This window comes from Pristiophorus japonicus, unplaced genomic scaffold (genome assembly GCF_044704955.1).
Source record: "Pristiophorus japonicus isolate sPriJap1 unplaced genomic scaffold, sPriJap1.hap1 HAP1_SCAFFOLD_253, whole genome shotgun sequence".
Classification (NCBI taxonomy): domain Eukaryota; kingdom Metazoa; phylum Chordata; class Chondrichthyes; family Pristiophoridae; genus Pristiophorus; species Pristiophorus japonicus.
In genome coordinates, this window is record NW_027252263.1 from 501734 (window position 1) to 527326 (window position 25593).

The 25593-nt window shown below is 44.0% G+C and overlaps 1 protein-coding gene across 1 annotated transcript in view; it reads right to left on the reverse strand.

Annotated features, from left to right (window-relative positions):
• Positions 1-25593, reverse strand: part of nipblb (NIPBL cohesin loading factor b) — a gene marked incomplete at its 3' end in the record, with an annotated part of 524975 nt that overhangs the window by 488281 nt on the left and 11101 nt on the right. The gene's annotated exons all lie outside the window — the stretch shown is intronic.

Sequence of the window (25593 nt, forward strand, 5' to 3'; positions counted from 1 at the left end):
TATCCAGCCTAATCCCACTTTCCAGCTCTTGGTCCGTAGCCTTGTAGGTTACGACACTTCAAGTGCATATCAGGTACCTTTTAAAGGCCCCAAGTTTCCACATGATTTGCTCCTGATTTTTTAGGAGCAACTGGTGGAGAACGGAGTATCTTAGAAATCGCAATTCTCCACATTTAAGTTTTCTGCAGTTCTAGTCAGGTAGAACAGTTTCACTTTTGAACAGAATTTTTTTTCAAAAGGGGGCATGTCCGGCCACTGACGTTTGATTTGAAAGTTTCCACAGTGAAAACGTACTCCAAACTAACTTAGAATGGAACAAGTGAAGATTTTTGTAGGCTTGAAAAAACCTTGTCTACACATTAAAAAATCAGGCGCAGGTTACAAATTAGGCATCGGGAACGAGGTGGGGGGGGGGGAGGGGGGGTGGGAAGTCATTCAATTCTACAATAAATCCTTAGTTATACTTATACAAATATTATACAAATAAATCCAACCTGAATAAAAATTTATAAGCAAAGAAAAGATTAAATAAACCATGTTCATACCTTTCAGGCAGCGGTTTGCCGTCGGGCCCGACCGACAGCAGGGGGGGGGGGGGGGGGGGGGGGAGGGAGGGAGAAGGCTGCAGGAAGCCTCAGTACTTGAGGCAGCGGTTTGCCATCGGACCCGACCGACGGCGGGGTGGGGGGGGGGGGGGGGGGGGGGGGGAGAAGGCTGCAGGAAGCCTCAGTACTTGAGGCAGCGGTTTGCCATCGGACCCGACCGACAGCGGGGGGGAAGGGAGGGAGAAGGCTGCAGGAAGCCTCAGTACTTGAGGCAGCGGTTTGCCGTCGGGCCTGACGGACGGCAGGGGGAGAAAGCTGCAAGAAGCCTCAGTGCTGATCATGGAAGGGCAATGTGGTTTTATTAAAAAAAATGTTAAAAACTGAACAGCTACAAAGAATTTGAATAGTCTCAAACAAGTGCATGTGTCCCGTTTATCAGAGTCTTATCTTTAATTACAGGATGCACTCCCTCACCCTCACACACAGAAATATCAAGAAAATTAAAATGCAAGCCTTTGCAAGGGTTCAATAAACAAATTTTCACTTTTTCTGCAGCACTTTTTAAAATGGCCGAGTGCCAATGTTTCCTTCAGACTGCGCTGCGCGAACGCTCCAACGCGCACGCGCAGGGTTGCCGGCACGAAAAAAACTCATTTAAATTGTACCCGCCCCCTCCTACATACAAAATCGGCGCGAGCGGTAGGCTCCGCCCCTTGTGCGCCGTGCCAAGCAACGATCGAGCTGCAAAGCGCTCGAGAATAGCGCATTTTTTTTCAGGCACCATTTTCGGCGTGATAAACGGGCGCCCAGCTCGGAGGGGCGCCTGTTTTGCCGCGTGTGGAAACCTGGGGCCCAAATGTGGTGAGGTTAAAGATTATAGTTTGGACATCTGCAATGTTCTCACCTACTTCCTTTAAAAACCTGGGATAGAAACCATCTGATCCTGGGGATCATCCGTGAAGTGTTCACAGATGAGCTGCTGGCGCAGGGCTCATGCAATCGTTAAAGGAACACGATGGACCGCCCTCCTCCAAACTCGTGCTCCGGCATCAGGCACTTGCATGCTTTCCTGATCGTCGTCATCATCCTCATCCTGCTCTTCCAAATTACTATCAGGCACTGGCCCCTCATGTGGGTCTTCTGGTTCCACTACCAGCTCCTGCTGCCTCATGATGGCTAAGTTATGGAGCATGCAGCACACAGCAGTGAAATGACCGACAATCTGAGGAGAGTATTGCAAGTGGCCTCTGGAGTGGTCCAGGAATCGGAAACACTGTTTCAAGATGCCAATGGTCCTCTCTATGATGCTGCGCGTCACAATGTGCGCCATGTTGCATTGACGGTCAGCTTCCATCCATGTCACATGTAGGGGTGTCATGAGCCAGGTGGCCAGGCCGTACCCTTCGTCTCCCAGTAGCCAGCTCTGCCCTTCTGGCTGCTGCTCAAACATGTCAGATATAACACTGTCGCGTAGGATGTGCATCATGAGTGTTGCCAGGGTATCTCGCATCGACTGATGATGCATTGCTTATCGTCGCACACGAGCTGCACATTGATGCGAGTGTAAACGTTTTCTATTCCTGTACTGCTCGGAGTCCTCCACAGGTGCTCACAAGGCGATGTGGATACAATCAATGCAGCCCTGTACCTTTGGAAGCCAGCAATCCTGAAGAAGCCCACAACCGTCATGGATTGCTTGTGTGGTCATTGGGAACTTGATGAAGTCATTCCTCCACACATACAGTGCAGCCGTGACCTGGTAAACGCAGGCATGTACTGCACATTGAGAGATGGCGCACACATCTCCAGTTGTAGCCTGAAACGATCCTGAGGCATAGAAGGCAAGTGCAGCTGTTACCTTCACTTCAACAGCCAAGACAGTTGGTGTTCTGCTTCTGGGCTGCAAATCTGCTCTCAGCATATCACAGATCTCAACGACAACTTCTCTGCGGAAACACAGCCTTTTGACACAATCTGCCTCGCTCATGTTCAGGTACGAGCGCCTGGCTCGATATTGTCGACGTGGGTAAGGTCTCCTACCCATCAGCCTACGAGCTATGACGTTCCTGGTGCGGTGAGCTCTAATCAATTCTCTCCTATGCAGTGTATGCCTATCCTGTCTCCTGGCCGAACGGCCTGCAGCCTATAAAAATAAATTCACAGCTGTGGAGGCTGCTGCGTTGCCTGTGTGTGGCCCCAACCGAGTTCCTCCCCTTTCTCCTGGCCGAATGGCCTCAAGCTCCGCAGCTCAAATGCTGCTTGCTGCCTCTTGGACTGCCGCCGTGCCACTGACACCGCCCCTGTCTCCTGGCCGAATGGCCTCAAGCTCCGCAGCTCGAAGGCTGCTTGCTGCCTCTTGGGCTGCTGTTGTGCAACCGACGCCCCTGTCTCCTGTATGAAAGGCCTGCCTGAAGCTCCGCAGCTCGAAGGCTGGGGCTGCTGCTGCTGCTTCACACAGGTAGGAAAATGCAATTTATTTTTTATTTGCTTTATTTATAATTTTTTTATTCAGGGTGGCTCTTTATTTGTACAAGAGAGATGTTGAATGCTTGTAAAATGTAATTACTTCCCTTCCCACCCTCGCCCACCCCCCGTTCCCTACGTCCGATTTGTAAGTATAGGCAAGGTTTTTCTGAGCGTACAAAAATCTACACTTACTCCATTCTAAGTTAGTTTGGAGTAAGTTTTTACTGCCTAAACTTGCAAAACGGGCGCAAGTGGCCGGACATGCCCCCTTTTGAAAAAAAAAAATCTGTTCTAAAAAGAAAATATTCTTACTGACTAGAACTGGAGCAAACTAAATGCCGAGATGTGCAATTTCTAAGATACTCCATTCTAAACTAGTTGCTCCAAAAAAATAGAAGCAACTCAGGCCGAAACTTGACCCCAGTCACAGTACCCCATCAGTAATGGGTCAGCCGAGATTGTGTGGTCGCATCTTGGAAAGGACTGTGAATCCGAAATATTTCTTTACACAAATGACTGACTTCTTCAAAAGATGTTCTTACTGGATGCGTGTAGATTCAATGACCAAATAGTTCAAGAGAAAGGAAAATAATTAAGGGATGAGATTGTTTTCAATTGATAAAAAAAGTATATGTAGAAATTGCGCACGTTGATTTTTTCAAAAACTAAGGCATATCATTTTAAAATTAAGTTTTTTCTAAGAGTATTCAGTCAAAAGCTCATAACATAATAGGAGCAGGAGTAGGCCATTTGGCCCCTCGAGCCTGCTCCGCCACTTAATAAGATCATGGACTCAGCTCCACTTCCCTATCCGCTCCCCATAACACTTTATTCCCTTATCTCTCAAAAATCTGTATCTCCGCCTTAAATATATTCAATGACCCAGCCCCCAGAGCTCTGTGGGGCAGAGAATTCCATAGATTTACAACCTTCAGAGAAGAAATTCCTCCTAATCTCAATTATACCTAGTACTACTTCATTAGTGATCGTGACTGTATTAAGTTCAATCCCTCCCTATAGCCCCTTGATTATCCACTATTGGGACGTTTTTAGTGTCTTCTACTGTGAAGACCGATACAAAATATTTGTTCAACGTCTCTGCCATTTCCCTGTTCCCCATTATTAATTCCCCAGTCTCATCCTCCAGGGGACCAACATTTACTTTAGCCACTCTTTTCCTTTTTATGTACCTGTAGAAACTCTTACTATCTGTTTTTATATTTTGTGCTAGTTTACTTTCATAATCTATCTTCCCCCTCTATCATTTTTTTTAGTTGTTCTTTGTTGGCTTTTGAAAGTTTCCCAATCTTTTGGCCTCCCACTAGTCTTGGCCACATCGTATGCCCTTATTTTCAATTTGATACCAGCCCTTATTTCCTTAATTAGCCACGGATGGTTACCCCTTCTCTTACAAATATTTTGCATCGGTCTTCACAGTAGAAGACACTAAAATCATCCCAATAGTGGATAATCAAGGGGCTAAAGGGAGGGAGGAACTTAATACAATCACTAATAGTACTCGGTAAGATGATGGGACTAAAGGAAGACAAGTTCCCTGGATCTGATGGCTTACATCCTAGGGACTTAAAAGAAGTGGCTGCCGAGATAGTGAATGCATTGGTTGTAATCTACCAAAATTCCCTGGATTCTGGGGAAGTCTCAGCGGATTGGAAAACCGCAAGTATAACACCCCTATTTAACAAAGGAGGCAGACAGAAAGCAGGAAACTATCGACCGGTTAGCCTAACATCTGTCTTAGGGAAAATGCTGGAGTCCATTATTAAGGAAGCAGTAGCAGGACTTCCTTCTCATTGGGATATATTTTTGTTGAGCTATGAAATAATTCCTTAAAATGTCTGCCACTGCTCATCAACCGACTCATATTTTAGTCTATTTTCCCAGTCCACTTTAGCCAACTCTGCCTTCATACATTTGTAGACTCCTTTATTTAAGACAAGGCAACTGGTTTGAGATGCAACTTTCTCACCCTCCAACTGAATTTGAAATTCAACCATGTTATGGTCACTCATTCTTAGAGAATCCTTTACTCGGAGATCATTTATTAATCCTGTCTCATTACACAGTACCAGATTTAAGATAGCCTGCCCCCTGTTTGGTTCTGCAACGTACTGTTCAAGGAAACTATCCCAGATACACTCTATGAACTCAAGGCTGACCTGGCCAAATTGCTTTGTCCAATCAAAATTAAAATTAAAATCGCCCATGATTATTGCCATTCCTTTTTACAAGCCTCCATTGTTTCTTGATTTGTACTCCATCCAACAGTGTAGCTACTGTTAGGGGACCTATAGACTATGCCCACCAGTGACTTTTCCCCTTATTATTCCTTATCTCTATCCAAACTGATTCAACATCTTGATCTTCTGAGCCAATATCATTTCTCACTAACGCACAGATCATGCTGCTCTTCGAACAAATTGATGATCGCATCCAGATATTCTGTCCTCCAATTGAAGTTTACTAGTATTGGGACCGAACACAGGTACTTTGATCTGAAAGCTCCTGTTGGCCTATACAACTGTCACTCTGTTGCATTCAAACCTTTAAGTTGGTATCTTTAAAAGGAATATCAAATGAACGGTTCTGCTGTAAATCTCTGCCAGCTTTAATCATCAAGCACAGTTGCCACATCAAACTGGTAACCAATTTCCTTGTCAAAGGAGACCAGAACTGTACACAGTACTCCTGGTGTGGCCTGTATAATTGTAGCAAGATTTCTTTACTCTTATACTCTAATCCCTTTGTAACAAAAGATAACATAGCAATTGCTTTCTTAATTGCTTGCCGTACCTGCATGTTAACTTTGTGATTCATGTACAAGGACACCCAGGTCCCTCTTAATGCAAACATTTCACAGTCTCTCACCATTCAAATATTCTGCTTTGTTGTTTTTCCCACCAAAGTGGATAACTTCACAATGCCCCACATTGTATTGCATTTGCCATGTTCTTGCCCACTCAGCCAACCTGTCCATGGGCTCAAATTGGCCCACCTGTTTTTTTAGCGCACTCACCAGAGATGCGCTGACTTTGTGGGCTGAAAACGGCCCCTAAAAAAAACTCTGGCCACTGTGTTGCCTCTCCCGGGCTTGACGCAACGTGGTCAGTCGATTGGTGGGGGGGGGTGGGGCGGGCGGAGCTAAGGCCCTGCGTCAGAAACAGTGCTGGCAGCTCTCCACATGCACGATGGAGTGTGCGCATATGCGCAGTAGCTCCTGCCTCCAGCCTCTGTGTGCGTGCTGCAGCGTGGGACCCGATGCGTCTCGCCCCTATCCCGGGCCGAGTGGCCTGCCGCATCGCTGTCCGTGAGTGAGATTGATTCTTGCAGCCCAGCCAGCCTGTGTCTTCTGCGAGCCCCAGCCCAGCCAGCCAGCCTGTACCTACTGCGGGCCCCAGCCCAGCCAGCCAGCCAGCCTGCCTGTGTCTTCTGCGAGCCTGTGGCCAGTTCCCCGTGCTCTCCCTGGCCGTCCTGCATCTATCCCCGGCTGAATGGCCTCTCGCACCGGCCGGCCCGCTGACTTCCCGGGCAGAGTTTTGATAGGAAGGTAGGACTTGAGTTTTATTTTATTTCTTCTTGAGTGTTTTTATGCTTCTTGATTGTTGTGCTTTGTTTAGTGCTTTGCAAGGTCCTCTCCGCTTCCCTTCCCTATCTCTGGCCAAATGGTCTCAGATGTACCTACTTGCACTGATTTCTTAACTCTCGGCAATTTTTTTCTGTACGGCCACAAGTGACCACATACGCTGGCCTTAGTTAGTTTGAAGCAACGATTAGCTGTCCAAAGTGGCTTAAATGGCCAAAACGGGCGTAGGTGGCTGGTAACTCCCCCTTTTGAAAAAAAATTAAACTAAAAAAATCCTAACTAACTCACTTACACTGTCGCAAATTAAATGTGGATTTTTAAGATACTCCAGAAAAATTAAGTTGCTTCAAAAAAAAAACGGAGCAACTCCTAGGCAAATCTGAGCCCCATATCTCTACAGCTTCTGTGTGTCTTCCTCACAGCTTACTTTCCCACCTAACTTTGTATCAGCAGCAAACTTGGATACGTTACACTCAGTCATTAACATAGATTGTGCAACAAGATCCTACAAATCCCCTGGGAGAACAGATGCACCAGCATTAGCATCCTCGACCAGGCCAACATCCCCAGCATTGAAGCACTGACCACACTCGATCAGCTCCGCTGGGCAGGCCATAGTTCACATGCCTGACACGAGACTCCCAAAGCAAGCGCTCTACTCAGAACTCCTTTACAGCAAACGAGCCAAAGGTGGGCAGCGGAAACGTTACAAGGACACCCTCAAAGCCTCTCTGACAAAGTGCAACATCCCCACTGACACCTGGGAGTCACTGGCCAAAGACCGCCCTAAGTGGAGGAAGTGCATCCGAGAGTGCGCGGAGCACCTAGAGTCTCATCGCCGAGAGCATGCAGAAATCAAGCGCAGGAGCGGAAAGAGCGTGCGGCAAACCTGTCCCACCCACCCCTTCCCTTCAACGATTGTCTGTCCCACCTGCGACAGAGACCGTGGTTCTTGTATTGGGCTGTTCAGCCACCTAAGGACTCATTTTAAGAGTGGAAGCAAGTCTTCCTCGATTCTGAGGGACTGCCGATGATGATGATGATGAACAGTTGGGTCCCAAGCACTGATCCTTGCGGTATCCCACTAGTTAGCCTGCCAACCCCAAAAAAGTCCCCATTTAATCCTACTCTGTTTTCTGTCCATTAACCAATCCTCAATCCACGCTATTACCACCAATCCCATGAGTCTGAATTTTGTGTAATAACCTCCTATGTGGCACCTTATCGAATGCTTTTTGAAAATCCAAATACACTACATTCACAGATTACCCCGATCCATTCTACTAGTTACATCTTCAAAAAACTCAACAGATTTGTCAAACACTATTTCCTTTTTATAAAACCTTTAAGAGGTCTTTAAAATGATGAAAGGTTTTGATAAGAGTGGATAGAATGTTTCCCCTTGTGGGGAAGAGCATAACCAGAGGCCATCAATATAAGATAGTCACCAAGAAATCCAATATGGAGTTCAGAAGAAGCTTCTTTACCCAGAGAGCGGTGAGAATGTGGAACTCGCTACCACAGGGAGTGGTTGAAGCGAATAGTATTTAAGGGGAGGCAAGGCAAGCATATGAGGGACAAGGGAATAGAGAGTTATGCTGACAGATTTAGATGAGGAAAGACTGGAGGAGGCTCAAGTGGAGCATAAACGCCGGCATGAACTGGTTGGGCCGAATAGCCTGTTTCTGATCGGTATATCCTATGATTCCAATGTAAAACCATGTTGAGTCTGCCTAGTCATATGACGATTTTTTAAGTGCCGTTACCACGTCCCTAATAATAGCTTGTAGCATTTTGCCAACTGCTGATGTCAGGTTAACTGACCTATAGTTTCCCGGTTTTTTTCTCTTCCTCCTTTTTTAAAAAGCGGGGTTATGTTTGCGAGGTTACCTTCCAATCCTTAGATATGGCCCTTACGGCTAAAGGGATCAAGGGGTATGGAGAGAAAGCAGGAGTGGGGTACTTAGGTGAATGATCAGCCATGATCTTATTGAATGGTGGTGCAGGCTCGAAGGGCCGAATGGCCTACTCCTGCACTTATTTTCTAGGTTTCTAGGGGACTGTTCTAGAATCGAGGGAATTCTGGAAGATCAATACCAATGCTTCCATTATGTCTGCAGCTACCTCTTAAAACCCTCGGATGCAGGTCATCAGGTACAGGGAATTTGCCACTACTTAATCCCATTAATTTCTCCAGTCTTTACTTACACTGATTTCTTTATCTCCTGCCCTTGTCCTTCTAGGTCATTGGTTTGAGAGGTGCTGTTGAAGAAGCCTTGGCGAGTTGCTGCAGTGCTGCACCAATGGTGGAGGGAGTGAATTTTTAACGGTGGTGAATAGGTTGCCGATCAAGCGGGCTGTTTTGTTCTGAATGGTGTCAAGCTTCTGGAGTGCTGTTGGAGCTATACTCATCCAGACAAGTGGAAAGTATTCCATCACACTCCTGACTTGTGGGAAGGCTTTGCAAACTCAGGAGGTGAGACATTCGCCACAGCCATAGTATTTATGTAATTGGTCCAGTTACGTTTCTGGTCAATAGTGACCACCAGGATGGCAAGGGTGGGGAATTCGACAATGATGTGCCATTGAATGTCATGGCAAGGTGGTTAGACTCTCTCTTGGAGGTGGTCATTGCCTGGCACTTGTATGTCGCAAATGTTACTTGAAACTTATCAGATGTTGTCCAGCTGTTGCTGCATGTGGGCAGAAAATCAGAGAATGGTTACAGCACAGAAGGCCATTCAGCCCGTCGAGCCCTTGCCGGCTCTCTGCAAGAGCATCTCAGCTAGTCCCACTCCCCCGTCCTTTCCCCGTAGCCCTGCAAATATTTTTCTTTCAGGTATTTATGCAAATCCCGGCTGGAGGGCTTTTTGATGGGGGCTGGAGGGCGTTTTGATGGGGGCTGGAGGAGTGGGGGAGTTTTGATTGGCGGGGTGGGGAAGAGGGGGGGGAAAGAGAGAATTTTGATATGGTGGTGATTGGGGGGGGGGTAGATAACTTTTTACTTGGATATTTTGAAAAAATTGTGTTTTGTCTCTTTACTACTTTCATTTTTGTATTTTAAGCTTCCGTTGTATAGTAAATTAACTTTGCAAAGTTTGTCATATGTCCTGTATAGCTGTTTGATCCTATTCACATTCTTTAGTCAAGTCATTAAGTACCTACCTGCGCTGATTTCTTAACTCTCCACAAGGGTTTTCTGTGTGGCTACAAGTAGCAACATACGCTGGCCTAAGTTAGTTTGGAGCAACTATTAGCTGTGCAAACTGGCTTAAATGGCCAAAACGGGTATAAGTGGTTGGTAACGCCCCATTTTGAAAAAAAAATCCGAGCTAACTCACTTACACTGGCACAAATTGAATGTGCAGAATGGGGATTTTTAAGATACTCCAGAAAAATCAAGTTGCTTCAAAGAAAAACAGAGCAACTCCTGGGCAAATTTGGGCCCAATACCTCTTGTGCTGCTGCAGTATAAAAAGGAGTCATCAATTTTGGAATTAAGGGCATCTCAACAATAGAAGACAGCAGTCCAAGTTTGAATAATGAAGGCGAAGACGAGCAAATATTTCCGAGCTTGTTTACAGCATCCCCAGCGGAATCAGCTTAACCAGTACAAAAGATCAGGTAATTTTGAGGGGAAGTGAGTTACCCCCAAACCACTTACGATTTTCTGTGATCTTTTACGCTGGTTGAAGATTAAATTTGTCAGGATCCTGCCACGCCCACAAAACTAGCAACTCCCAGGTCGAAATCGCGAGATTCTGCTGGTTAGGGAAGTCTCTTTAAATTGTACTCATTTTCTTATGTGCACAGGCACCAGCAAGCACATTTTAACAGTTTCTTTCATATCAAAAAATATTTAATTCACCAAGAAGCTGACTAGTGCACGCTAATGAAATTGGTAAACGGTTCAGTACAGTTTTTTAAAAATCATTTCCAGTAATTTTCAATCAGGTTAGTTGTATGACATTATAGCCATTACAGAAACATGGCTGAAAGAGGGGCAGATTTGACAGCTCAATATTCCTCGTTACAGGATTTTTAGACAAGTCAGAATCGGGGGCAAAAAAAAGGAGGGGGTGCGTCGCGGAACTGATTAAACAAAGATCCAGGTAGAAAAAAAAAGGAAAGTAATAGAAAAGGCCTGGGTTCCGATTCTTCAAGCCCATGTAAAATTAACAGAGGAAGTAAATCAATATGTAAAAAAAAAAGAGAACCCGATAGTGACTTATGGATTCAAAAAAAAAATAAAGCTAGCCAAAAAAAGCTTTATTGAATGGAGAGACTTTTGTGAATGTCTTGTTTTTGAATGAGAGTGCTTCTGTGTTTTTTTTCATGTGTCTGGAAACCTGTTTGGAAAGGTTGTGGAGCTGCCTGTTTGTTTTAGCTCCACCCACTTTTTCAAACAGAGTGAAGATTTTTAACCCTTCAGAGTGTTGTCTTGTATGTGGGAAGTTTAAAACATTTTAAGTTCGAAACGCAGGTGTGGATTTATTCGGATGAGAAGTTACGGAGCTAGGAAATGCACAAAGGTTAGGTTTGTTGAGACATGGTCCCGGTGGTTAAAAAAAAATAATTTACTTGACACACTCACTTACTTGTCGAAAGAAGACACGCAATCATTGATTATATTGGTATGAAGGACATAAATTTAGTCTAGGAGTAAGATAAAGAACGGGGAAGGGAAGTTGTAATGCCTTTTTTTTAAAAAAGCCTTTGTGGGTCTCTCGAGGTTCAGGCTAGGGAGTACACTCCCATTGTCCTTGGTGTAAAATCCTGACGCGAAAGCTTCTAGCTCAGTAAGAGGATTTGTTTTTTTGATAAAGAGTGGCAGTACAATAGTTGAATTGGGATTTTGAGATATTTCAGGTGATCTCCTTGATCAACATTTTGGGTGTATTGGAAAAATCTTGGGTTTGGAAGCCTTTTAATAAAATTATAAACCAAGTACTTTACATTCTGTGATCTGTGAATCACTATAAGCATAAATGAGAAGTCCCTGTAACACACCGGTTCTTCGGTTCAGAAGCCCAATAGTGACAAATGGAGGTTTGTCCATGACCCACGAGCTGTGAATGAATCCATTATATTCTCACAATGCTTAAAGAAGGATTTGGAATGAAGTATCCCGGAATGCTTTCCAGAGTCTTAAGCAGTCCCTCACTTCAGCACCCGCCTTGGGATTACCAGATTACACTAAGCTATTCAACTTATTTGTGCATCACAAAATCGGGTTTTGCACAATCTGTTTTGACTCAGATACATGGGGACAGGCAGTGACCGGTAGCGTATTTCAGTACCCAACTAGACCCAGTGGCACGCGGACTACCAGGATGTCTTCCTTCGCTGGCAGCAGCTTATTATGCTATACAACAGGCTCAGACAATAACTCTAAATCATCCGACCATTCTATACGTCCCACACTCTGTCGAGATTTTACTTACTAAATGTGCCACCCAACACCTAACCTCCGCAAGAACCACTAAATATGAAGTCGAACTGTTATCAAATCCGAACCTTATAATTGCTCAGATCCGCCACGCACTATTAATGATGTGCTGACCTTTCAGACACAGGCCAATACGGAGGAGGTGGTGACCTGGACGAAGGATCAATGTTATAAAAATCCAAAAGGAATATGGGTTCACCACGACGGCCGCATGGTGGTGCCCAAATCCTTACTTCCATGGATTGCCCGATGTGTTCATACATTCACACATGCAGGCAAAGGGGGAATGGCAGATTATATTTTGGCAACTTGATATGCACCAGGTATTTCGGCAATTGCAAAACAAATCTGTGAAAATTGTGTTACCTGTCAGACAATGAATCCAGGTAAGACGGAAAAAGTAGAATCTGCCTCCCACCCAAATCCAGTCGGGCCTTTTGTACATTTACAAATGGATTTTATTGAATTACCTATGTGTATGGGATTCAAGTATGTATTAATTATTGTAGATGTGTTCTCTAGATGGATTGAAGCCTTTCCATGTAAAAAGGCCGATGCCACTACTGTTGCTAAATGTTTGTTAAAGGAAATCGTACCGCGCTTCGGAATCCCTGCTAAGCTTTCTAGTGATAACGGGTCACATTTCACGGGAACTGTTATAAGAGAAATGTGTAAAGCTTTGCAGATTAATCAACGTTTTCATTGCAGTTATCATCCGCAATCAGCTGGACTTGTTGAAAGATATAAAGGAATGCTTAAAAATAAGCTGGCAAAATTATGCAATGACACTGGACTGAAATGGACAGAACTGCTGCCCTTAGCTTTGATGGTAATGCGATCTGCAACCAACAGAACAACAGGCCTGTCACCGCATGAGATAGTTATGGGATGTCCCCAACGACTACCTTTTACAGCACCATTTACTGCAAAACAAATGGACATCCACAAAATGGAGGAAAATATGTTGAGGTATTGTATTGCACTGACCAAATGTATTTCCAGCTTTCATTCACAGGTAAAGGAAGCTCAAGTCGAGCCAGTGGAAGGGAAGTGTCATAACCTGGAGCCCGGGGAATTCGTTTACATCAAAATCTTTAAAAGAAAAAGCAGTCTACAGCCAAGATTTGATGGACCATACCAGGTCTTGCTGGCGACTAATACTGCAATCAAGGTAAAGGAAAGACCAAGATGGATCCATGCGTCCCATTGCAAAAGGGCACCCGACCAGGAGGAAGGGAAGAAGGAACCAGAGGAACAGAAAAAGGAAGACTGAATAAGGAACTGTACGGACTATGGGGATTGATGGTGCTGGGCTTGACAGGGTTTTACTTTGCATTATTGATTACACCAGGGGTACAGACCCGCCACCGAAGGGAACTGCAAGTAAACGTATTTATGGCACTGAGTCATAAATATGCTCAAGAAAGAAACTTGGCGAGTTGTTGGATATGTTCCCATGTACCTGTCCACTCCAAAGAGGGTATTCCCCTGAGATCTGTCCCCTTTAACGAATCAGAAATGGTAGAATGGTTGATAGTGCAAAATAGGACAAACCTAACCAAGGTGTCAGAAACGAAGGAGCAAACAGAATGGAGGTCAGCAGGGTATAAACTTACAGCCTTCCAGGGATGGTACCAGCCCAATTATAATAATAACCGTCAGCCTCCCTTCCTAAGTATTACTCCCGGAATAGGAAATCCTGAAGGTATAATATGCCTAGTGAGTGATGAGACTAAAGGACCAGAAATGGGATGCAGCAAGTGTTCCCAAATGACTAAATGGCAAGCCACAACTAATCCCACTGATGGGAGAAAGATAGCAACCGTTGGCTGGACAATGGTCCATAACAAAGCCCCAGGTGAAGGGTGGGAAGGTGAGACCATTCGAGTATGGATGGCGCAAAAGGACCAGGAGCTGACGTCCTAAAACTGCACCTACTTTATTTGTGGCCATAAAACCTACCCATGGTTACCAGCCAACTGGACAGGATCCTGTTACTTAGGATATGTGGTACCCTTTATCAGATCAATAAAGACTCTAAGGGATGCCGATGGAAGTCATAGACTTAAACGGGATTTGACATGGCTAAACGGAATATTCAAGGTAATGGTGCCACCCTATGGAATAGCATCAACGGAATGGCAGTTACGGGAACTGGCTAACTTAGTCGAATCAGTAGCCAACGCGACTTCCCAAGCCTTTGAAGGGGTAAATGATGAAATGGTAGCTATTCGAACAGTGGCTCTCCAAAATCGTATGGCCTTAGATTATCTCCTAGCCAAGGAAGGAGGGACATGCGCATTGATAGGTGGAGAATGCTGTACGTATATCCCAGATAAATCAGAAGAAATCGGCAGTCTAGCTGAATACATTAGGAAAAAGGTAAGAGAGTATAAACAGACAGTTGGCCAGGATGGTATCACCTTGTGGGGTTGGGCATCGGGATGGTTGCGATCCCTAGGGAAATCTGTGGTACAAGTTTGATCATATTCCTGCTGATAGTCTTCGCCCTCTATCTATTATTTGTCTTGGTTAAGTGTTGCTGTGCCAGGATGGGAAAAACCATGTTACCTACCGAGACCACGGCTAGAGTTATGGTAGCAACAACTACTGAAGGCTCTTGTGCGGAAATGGAAATAGAGAGACTGTACAAGATCAGAATGGATTAAGTTGTCCTTGTGAAGGACAAAATGGGGGAATGTGGATATGTATTTTTATCTAAGCTGATACCACACTATAGTTTTGTGTTCACTTTTTAAATATATAACAAAATGGAGCCCTGGTCCTTCCAGAAATTTCTGCATAAAGCAGTCGGCTTGTGTAAACAGCTAAACCTGGCTTGAAAGGGCTGATAGCCACCAGACAGCTGGGAGGCAAGTCCTGCTGAGACAAGTACCCCCCCCGCCAATGGTGCTCTCCTATTGTCTATACTCACCAGATGCATGCCACCCCAACCTTTTCGAAGTACTCAAACCACCAGCCATTATCTCTTGTAGAGACCTCATTCATTTGATGCAAAAAGATAACTGACCAGGAAACTGGACAATCCTGACACAATGCAAGGCAGGTAATAGCTCATTACCACACTCTCATGGAGTAATGGCCAGCTGGCCAACTAATAACCCTGACAAAAGGAAATATCTGGAAACCATGTCAGGACAAGGATGTAGTAATTAACTCTTTATCTGTATTCACTGACTGCGAGACAGAGCCAATACACAGGGAGAGGCCATAACTTGGGTTTTACTGTATAAATATCTCGTGAAACTGTACCATTTGGGAGGTGTTCACTTAGACATTGACTGAGTGTGACCTGCCCCTTGCTAGCAAGTAAATTAAAGAAACTTCTGCCGGAGCTGAAGGTGTCTGAGTCATTTATCGGAGGTCGAGATTTCGACAACCTACAGCTGGTAACTGGGATTAGACTGGATAACCTCTTGTTGGCCGGCGCAGACATAACGGTAAGTACCGCAGGGAATCAAATACGACCAGCATGCTCTCCTGGACTAGTTTCGATCGCCTGGATGGGTCGGAGGGGAATTTTCCCAGATTTTTTCCCCCCTAAATTGGCCTGGGTTTTTCATTTGGTTTTTGCCTCTCCCAGGAGATTACATGGCTCCGGTTGGGGTGGAGTGTAGAATGTTTCAGTATAAGGGGTGTCGAAGTTGTGTGAGACGGAGTGGTTGGGCTAGGTGCTCTTTGCCTTTCCGCCATTGTTCATAGGTTTATATGTAACCTTCAGGGATGCTGACCAAGGGCCGTGCACTTTGTCAGCCGGTGAGGACATGATGGGCCGAAATAGCTTCCTTCCTTGCTGTAAATTTCTATGTATCTACACAGGTTCCACGCAATGCTAGTTTCCACTGTGTCACCGTAACAAATTGACTGAAAAGTACTCGACTGTAAACAAGCCAGTTTCATGCTAATTACACTTCAGCGCCAAACTCCTCATTTCTTACTCATCTGCCTTGTTACAATTTGTTTCCTCACCAGACAATATCAACACAAGCAATGAAAACACAAGCATTGCTTTCAAAAGCACCATTCAATGAAAATCAAATGCAGCCACCTGTATTTTCACATCCAACAACTAGCTGGTCAATTAAACTAAACCCATCTGTACTTGCAATGGTAGTGGTCGAAAACATCAGTATAGTCTGCAGCAGTAAAGAAAATCAACAAGATTTTAAGGCATATAACCAGAGGCGTACGGCATAAGTTTGATCTGAGCACAAGAGATATAGATTTGTGCACAATACAACACAAATGTAAAGACCTTAGCAAGGGTGCACAAAAGATTTACAAGAATGGTTCCAGGATGAGGGACTTCAGTTACATGGATAGACTGGAGAAGCTGGGTTTGTTCTCCTTAGAGCAGAGAAGGTTGAGAGGAGATTTGATCGAGGTGTTCAAAATCATGAGGGGTCTGGACAGGGTAGAGAGAGAGAGAAACTGTTCCCATTGGCAGAAGGGTCAAGAACCAGAGGAGACAGATTTAAGGTGATCGGCAAAAGAACCAAAGGCGACATGAGGAAATATTGTTTTACCCAGCGAGTGGTTAGGATCTGGAATTCACTGCCTGAAAGGGTGGAGGAGGCATACTCAATTGTAGCTTTCAGAAGGGAATTGGATAAGTACTTGAAGGGAAAAAAATTGCAGGGCTGCAGGGAAAAGGCGGGGGAATGGGACTGGCTGAAGTGATCTTGTAGAGAGCCGGAACGTGCTTGACACAGCCCTGCTGTGCTGTAACCATTCTATGATACTCCAGCCCATCTACAGTTTTTAAATCCATTCTTGGGATGTGGACAACACTGGCAAGACTGGCATGTATGGCATGCTATGCCACTTCAGAGGGCAACCACATTGATCTGGGACTGGAGTCATATATAGCCCACACAAGGCAAGGACAGCAGGTTTCCTTCCAGTTGTTCCTGAGATAGGACTCTTACATAATGTGGTGTAAGCAGAATTCCAAAAGGCGTTTGAGTGCCACATAAAAGGCTTGCCAGTAAAGTTGAAGCCCATGGAATAAACGCAACAGTGGCAGCATGGATATGAAATTGGCTCAGTGACAGGAAACAAATACAGCAGGGGCCATTCGGCCCATCGAGCCCGTGCCGGCTCTCTACAAGAGCACTTCAGCTAGTCCCACGTCTCCGCCCTTTCCCCAGAGCCCTGCAATTTTTTTGTTCCTGCGGGTACTTATCCAATTCTCTTTTGAAAGCCATGATTGAATCTGATTCCACCACTCTTTCAGGCAGTACATTCCAGATTCTAACCACTCATTGTTTAAAGAAGTTTTTCCTCATGTCACCTTTGATTCTTTTGCCAATCACAAATCTGTGTCCACTGGTTCAGCCAATTAAGTACTTTTAAAGTGTCACTAGAGGAAACACGGCAGCTAATTAGTACTCCCACAAACAGTAATGTGATAATGACCAGATAATCTGCTTGGTTAGTGTTGATTGAGGGATAAATATTAGCTAGTTCATGTTGCCTCTCCTCATTCTTCCGACCAAAATGGATCACTTCTCACATTTCTGCCTTAAATTCAGCCCATTGGCTTCAGTTCCCACCACGAACTCCATCCCTTTCCATGGCCACCGTCCGAGGTTGAACCAGAATATTCGCAACTTTGGTGTTGCATTTGACTCAAATTTCCGACCACATATCCGCTCCATCACCAAGACTGCCTACTTCCAGCTCCACAACATCGCTCGACTCCGACCATCTCAGCTCATCTGTTGCTGAAACCCTCATCCATGCCTTGATTACTTCTAGACTTAACTATCCAATGCTCTCCTGGCCAGCCTCCCATCTTCCACCCTACATAAACGTGTGCTCATCCAAAACTCTGCTGTCCGTATCTTAACTCGCCCCAAATCTCGTTCATGCATCACCCATGTGCTTCAGGGCTCCCAGTCCAAAAACATAATTTTAAAATCTTCATCCTTGTTTTTCAAATCTCACCATGGCCTTGCCCCTCACCATCTCTCTAGCCTCCTTCAGCCCTACAAGCCTTTAAGATCTCTGCACTCTTCAAATTCTGGCCCCTCACGCCATCTTAACCGCTCCAACATTTGTGGTCGTGCTTTCAGCTGCTTTGACCCCAAGCGCTGGAATTTCCTCCTTGAACCTCTCTGCCTCGCTCTCTCCTTTTTAAGATGCTCCTTAAAACATATCTCTTGATCAAGCATTTGGTCATCTGTCCTGACATCTCCTTCTGTGACTTGGTGTCAAAAACATTTTTTTTTAATTGAAATCGCTCGTTAAACGCCTTGAGACATTTTACTATATTACATCCACTTTATGAATGCAACTGTTGTTGAAATTTGTTGCCATCCTTCCCACTGTTTACTACATTTCTGATTTTCGTATCATCTGCAATCTTTGAAATTACACCCTATATACCCAAGTTCAGGTCATTAATATACATCAAAAGAGCAGCAGTCCCAACATCATCCCCTAGGGGATACCACTACACACTTCCCTCCAATCTGAAAAACAACTATTCACCAGTCCTCTCTGCTTCCTGTCCCTTATCCAATTTCGTGGCTGCCTGACCTGCCGAGTACTTCCAGCATTTTCTTTTTTTTTTTAGGAAATTGCTAACCCATATCTAAATGTTGATTGAAAAGTGACACAGGGTCAAAATGCATAAGTTTTGTATTTGGAGAAAATATGATCTTAAGACAAGAGCTAAAATTTGTTTCTAGGATTCCAATTCTAGCAGTTATCTCCAGAAGCCAGTAGTTGGCAGTAATGAACGTAATCCAGCTGGCCAGCTCCAAAGCAGAACAAACAGTTCAGTGCCAATATCCCTCGATAGATTTTCTTGCCAACACTCCCAACTCTCTCGCATTTATATAGCACCTATAACAGAAATACATCCCAAGGTGCTTCACAGAGGTGGAATCATACAAAATTCAATATGGAGCCAAATAAGGAGACATGAAATGAGGTGGCTAAAAGCTTCGTCCAAGAGATAGAAACATAGAAAATAGGAGTAGGCGGCCAAACGGCTCCTCGAGTCTGCACCGCCATTCAATATGATCATGGCCGATTCTCTATCTCAACACCATATTCCTGCCTTTTCCCCATACTCCTTGATGCCTTTTGTTTCTAGACATCTATCTCCCTCTTAAATATATTCAGACTTTGCCTCCACAGCCTTCTGTGGTAGAAAATTCCACAGGTTCACCACCCTCAGTGAATAAATTTCACCTCATCTCAGTCCTAAATTTCTGACCCCATATCCTGGGACTGTGACCCCTTGTTCTAGACTTCCCAGCCCAGGGGAAACATCCTCCTCACATCCAATCTATCCAACCCAGTCAGAATTTTATATGGTTCAATGAGATCCCCCCCTCATTCTTCTAAACTCTCGTGAATGGTATTTAATAAGGTTCTAAAAATTGTCAGAGAAGTTTAGGAAGAGAATTTCAGAGCGTAGGGCCTAGACGGACACCAATAGGGTAAAGGATGCACAAGAAGCCACACGTGGAGGAACACATAGTTCATGGAGTATGTGACTGGGAATAAATTTTAACTTGGAAGCAATGGGTCACCAATCACAGGGATGATGCGAGAACAGGACTTGGGGAGAGAAGTATGGGCAGCAGAGATTTGGATGAGCTGAACTTAATGGAGGATGGGCAGGAGATTGCGAATATTTAAGGCTGGATGTGGTGAAGACATGGATGAGGGTTTCAGCTACAGATAGGCTGAGGCAGGGGCGGCAATTCATGATGTGAGAGGTTGAAGTAGGTGATCTTTGTAATAGAGAGGCTATGGGGTCAGAAGCTGATACACGTGGAAGCTAACCCCATGTCTTTGGATGATGTCGTCAATGGTCAGCATGTAGATGAGGAAGAAGGGGCAGTGGATAGATTAGTACAGTGCAGAGGTAATGGTATGGAGGTGAGAAGGGAAGCCATTGCTGGAGATGCTCTGGCTACGATTAGATCGGTAAAAGTGAAATCAAGAGAGGACAGTTCTGTCGAGTGGGACAACAGAGGTGGTGTGTGACCATGTCATACACTGCAGAGAAGTCAAAAACGAGTAAGGATAGAAATATAGAAAATAGGTGCAGGAGTAGGCCATTCGGCCCTTCGAGCCTGCACCACCATTCAATGAGTTTCATGGCTGAACATGCAACTTCAATACCCCATTCCTGTTTTCTCGCCATACCCCTTGATCCCCCGAGTAGTAAGGACTACATCTAACTCCTTTTTGAATATATTTAGTGAATTGGCCTCAACAACTTTCTGTGGTAGAGAATGCCACAGTTCACCACTCTCTGGGTGAAGAAGTTTCTCCTCATTTCGGTCCTAAATGGCTTACCCCTTATCCTCAGACTGTGACCCCTGGTTCTGGACTTCCCCAACATTGGGAACATTCTTCCTGCATCTAACCTATCTAAACCCGTCAGAATTTTAAACGTTTCTATGAGATCCCCTCTCATTCTTCTGAACTCCAGTGAATACAAGCCCAGTTGATCCAGTCTTTCTTGATATGTTAGTCCCGCCATCCTGGGAATCAGTCTAGTGAACCTTCGCTGCACTCCCTCAATTGCAAGAATGTCCTTCCTCAAGTTAGGAGACCAAAACTGTACATAATACTCCAGGTGTGGCCTCACCAAGGCCCTGTACAACTGTAGTAACACCTCTCTGACCCTGTACTCAAATCCCCTCGCTATGAAGGCCAACATGCCATTTGCTTTCTTAACCGCCTGCTGTACCTGCATGCCAACCTTCAATGACTGATGTACCATGACACCCAGGTCCCTTTTTCCTAATCTGTCACCGGATTGGGGAATCAAACATGGAACTGCGGGAAAGGAAAGGATGGGATAGGGTGTTGTTTGCGAGGACATAAGAGTTAAAGGTGGATTTTCTTTTGAAGCGGGAGGTTGACAACTGTGGTTTTGGAAAGGAAGGGAGTAGTACTTGGAGAGGGAACCAAGGATTTGAGTATAGGAGCAGGGAGGTCTTACTGCAGTTGTACAGGGCCTTGGTGAGACCACTCCTTGAGTATTGTGTGCAGTTTTGGTCTCCTAATCTGAGGAAGGATGCTCTTGCTATTGAGGGAGTGCAGCAAAGGTTCACCAGATTGATTCCCAGGATGGCAGGACTGACATAGAAACATAGCAAATAGGTGCAGGGGTAGGCCATTCAGCCCTTCGAGCCTGCACCATCATTCAATATCATGGCTGATCATTCACCTCAGTACCCCTTTCCTGCTTTCTCTCCATACCCCTTGATCCCTTTAGCCATAAGGGCCATATCTAACACCCCCTCTTGAATATATCCAATGAACTGGCTTCAACAAAACTCTGCGGTCGAGAGTGAAAAAGTTTCTCCTCATCTTGGACCTAAATGGCCTACCCATTATCCTTCGACTGTGACCCCTGGTTCTGGACTTCCCCAACATCGGGAACATTCTTCCTGCATCTAACCTGTCCAGTCCTGTCAGAATCATATGTTTCTATGAGATCCCTTCTCATTCTGCTAAACTCCAATGAATACAGGCCCAGTCGACCCAGTCTCTCCTCATATGTCAGTCCTGCCATCCCGGGAATCAGTCTGATGAACCTTGACATATGAAGAAAGACTGAATTGACTAGGCTTATGTTCACTGGAATTTAAATGAATGAGAGGGGATCTCATAGAAACACATAAAATTCTGACTGGATTGGACAGGTTAGATGCAAGAATAATGTTCCCGGGGAAGTCCAGAACCAGGGGTCACAGTCTAAGGATAAGGGGTAAGCCATATAGGACCGAGATGAGGAGAAACTTTTTCACCCAGAGAATTGTGAACCTGTGGAATTCTCTACCACAGAAAGTTGTTGAGTGCAGTTCGTTAGATATACTCAAAAAAGAGTTAGATGTAGCCTTTACGGCTAAAGGGATCAGGGGGTATGGAGAGAAGGCAGGAGTGTGGAACTGAAGTTGCATGATCAGCCATGATCATATTGAATGGTGGTGCAGGCTCGAAGGACCAAATGGCCAGCTCCTGCACCTATTTTTTTATATTTCTATGTTAGCTAGCCTGGTGGCCAGAAAAGGAAGTCAGATGGTCAGCTGCATACAAACTCCGCTCTGTAGTCCCTCCTTTTAGCTCAGGTGGCAGATATCAGGTGCCCATAGCTACACCTATTTCAGTGCCATGATATCCTTCTTGTGATGTGGCGACCAGAACTACATAATTACTCCATGAAGGAAAGAACCAGTGGCCTGCAATAGGGTCAGTAGCACATCCTGTGATTTGTGTTCTATGCCCTGCACTATACAATTAAAGATCACACTTACCTTATTTATCACTGCCACGATAGTTTTAACAACCTGTCCGCCAATATTCCCAAATCTTTTTGTGTTGTAATCTGTAGACTACCAACATAGTTCCAATGTTTATTCTCCTTCCCATTAGAAATTTGTGCAGACAGTAAATACCCATTTAATCCCTTACAATGACAGCTCCTAGAAGGCATTTTGTGTTTCAGCCTAGATATCCATCATATATTACAGTAATAGCACCATGTCAGGATTAGCTAGATTACTGTACTGAAACAAGTGTATTTTTAAAAATATATTTCTGCTCAGTCTTTTATAGTCTGACTTGTATTGTGATCATTTTTAGTTTTCCCAAACACTGAGACCAATATCTTGTCCGATTGGGAATCAGTGAGGCTGCTGGGAGGGAATTGTAGAAGCAGCATTTCTTGGTGTGGTGTTTACAGACAGGTTAAAAGCTAGCTTTTAGATCCAGCCTGGCTGAAAATCTAGCCTTTGGAGCCACGGGGCAATATTTTTACTGGATAGACTGTAGAACTGGGAAGGAGGAGGAAAATGGTTACATTTTTCAATATAGGAAAGAAAAAACAGAACACTGGCTCAAATCTAACTTGCACTGATGGAATGAAACTCTACTCTGCCTGACGGCTGCAAGAGATCCTACATAAACAAACCTGAGCAGTCTCAACCCAACTTGTAGTGTGGCATCGGCCCACATACAAAACTGCCATTAGTTCAGTACTATTAATCAGCAATTTCACTCAAAGACTACAAGGCGGCTAGTAAGAGAAATGGAAAAATGTCATATGGATGCAATAGAAGATGCTCTTTTGAAGCAAGGGCTTAAAAGTATTGTTAGGGCAGATTAAGAGAGCTTCACCTTGCTTTAAATAACTGGTTAAATACCGTATACCTGAACTGGAAGTCCTCATTGCTGATAGAATATGAAAAGCATCATTACCCTGACTGATGCACACTTGGAAAGAAATTGCAAACTTTGGTGAAGGAACAAAATGAGCGCGCCATTTCATGCAAAAAATTTAAACCAAATTGTTAAAGCTTCAAAGTTGTATCAGTAATAAAGTGACCCCTGGTATTTTCTTACTGGCATTTGTTCCAGTGTCACTCAGCAATTTTTTTTTAAGTTTGACTTGGAAAGCTACAATTCTGTACACCTAACAGTTAAATACTACATTACCCCTTTTCCTGTATATCTTGAGGTTTAAATATATAACCAAGTAAAGCCCATATTTCGCTCGCAAAGGGGGCAGGGGAGAGAAAGACAGCTCAAGGTAAGTGGCCAAAATTTACCAATTTGCACTCTTCCATAAAAACACACACTGCAGTACATTATCTAGGAAACTGGTGTTAAGAATTGTTAAACATTAAGACATAAATCATACTTTCCTTATAATCAGAAAATCCAGCTTTTCAGTCAGTTTAAATTAATGATACACAGCGGCAATTTCTTTTTGTAGAAACGCACCTTTTAGACCTAATGGGTTCATAACGCTCCATATGCACAAAGAAGTTACAGAGAAAACGTTACTGCCTGAGAATGTTATCTTTGACGAATCAGTTTTTTGCATTTGCTCTCAACTACTGTACAATAATTTTATGTTCACGTTCTTTGTCCGAAACAAACTTAACCAATACATAGTACCTATTCGATGGACAAATAAACTTGTACCTGTCTGGACATGTTGTGGGCTCACCCAGAAACTTAGCTAGCTATTTTATTACCTATTTTGATAAAGAGACAAATCACTTTTTTTCATTTCACTAAATCAAGTTCAACCGTCCTGTCCTAATGTGAGGCTCAGGGCCCCTTCAGTGAGATCGCTAGACTTGTATACCATATTTCCAATAAACTATAGCTAAACATTTAAACCAATGTACTACTTATGCAATACTCCTAAGTAATATCACAACTATCACCTACAGTAACAGATTTGTAAATAGTATCTCATCCTGATAATGCTCTCTTCAAGCAACTTATGTTTGTAAAAGGTAAAATCTGTAATGCCAACTGAAATGTTGAATGCACCTCACGGTTCACATACACCATCACTAAAATCATAGTGCACACAACTCTCATCAGTTACACTGCACATTATGCATCACCTCAGAACAGTTTTGGTTATAAAGCGACAAAATGTGCCAAAACAGCTTCAGTTCAGCTTTGCGCACGTGAGACTACCAGGAGATGGTCTCAGACTGCTTTAGCTTAACAGCAGTGACAACTGCAAACAGGTGCAAACTGAAATTTTTTAACTGCGAAATTACAGTTTTGAGCTCCCAGGTGGTCCTTACCACCTTTAAAATAGGAGTTAGCTCTATACCACCATCAAAATTTCACAGCGTTAGCAGAGCACTGTACATACTTTGATGTACATGGAATCTTCTGCTTTTCCTTGATTTGAGAAAGCGGAGCCTTCAGCATAACATCACTGTGGCTCACTACATTCTACTGCAGGTGTCAGGTGTATAATAGCATCATCAACTTTTAGCTCAGAATCTGAACAGAATCAACATGTAACACCAGGGACGGGCATCAATGATGCATCTTTACAAATTCAAAACTTTTTTCCAAAATGTACCAGGACCAAGCAAAAACCAAAACGGAGAAACATGTAGCATTTAACTTGCATAAAGTTTTCTTTGAGTTTAAAAGACCTGTCTTTTAGAAGCAAGCCAAGATTGTGTACACATTTTTTTTTAAGTCAGAGAAATCAAAAAATTAGATGAAAACTCAAGTAATCGAAGCAGCAATTGCAGACATATCACAAATGCAACTGGGAAGCAATTAAATCACTGTACTACTGCTGCAAAGTGTAGCTTTTCCCAACAACTAAAAAGGAATTTGAAAGACAACAGTCCATAAGCTGATGTGCATGAAGTTACTGAAGTTATGGTTAATAATTTTAAATCCAGTGAAATGCTCTACAAATATATTTGGCAAATACCAATGTGTACTATTTTAATTTCTATAACAGAAGCTCAAAAGGCATAACACAAGCAATGAAAAACGATCACGCCAGTGCCTACAAGCTATTACTGAGAGAGAAATTCCATTCACTGCTGAGCTTTTGAATGCTGGATTTAGCAAGAAGAACGATTCCCACTATATTCAACAGCAGCATGCCACATAACTCATCTATGCACCTCTTTAGTTGGGAGCTTTTCACCTGCATAAATATAAATATTTCTTCCCTGGAAGGGTTGACTATGCATTCA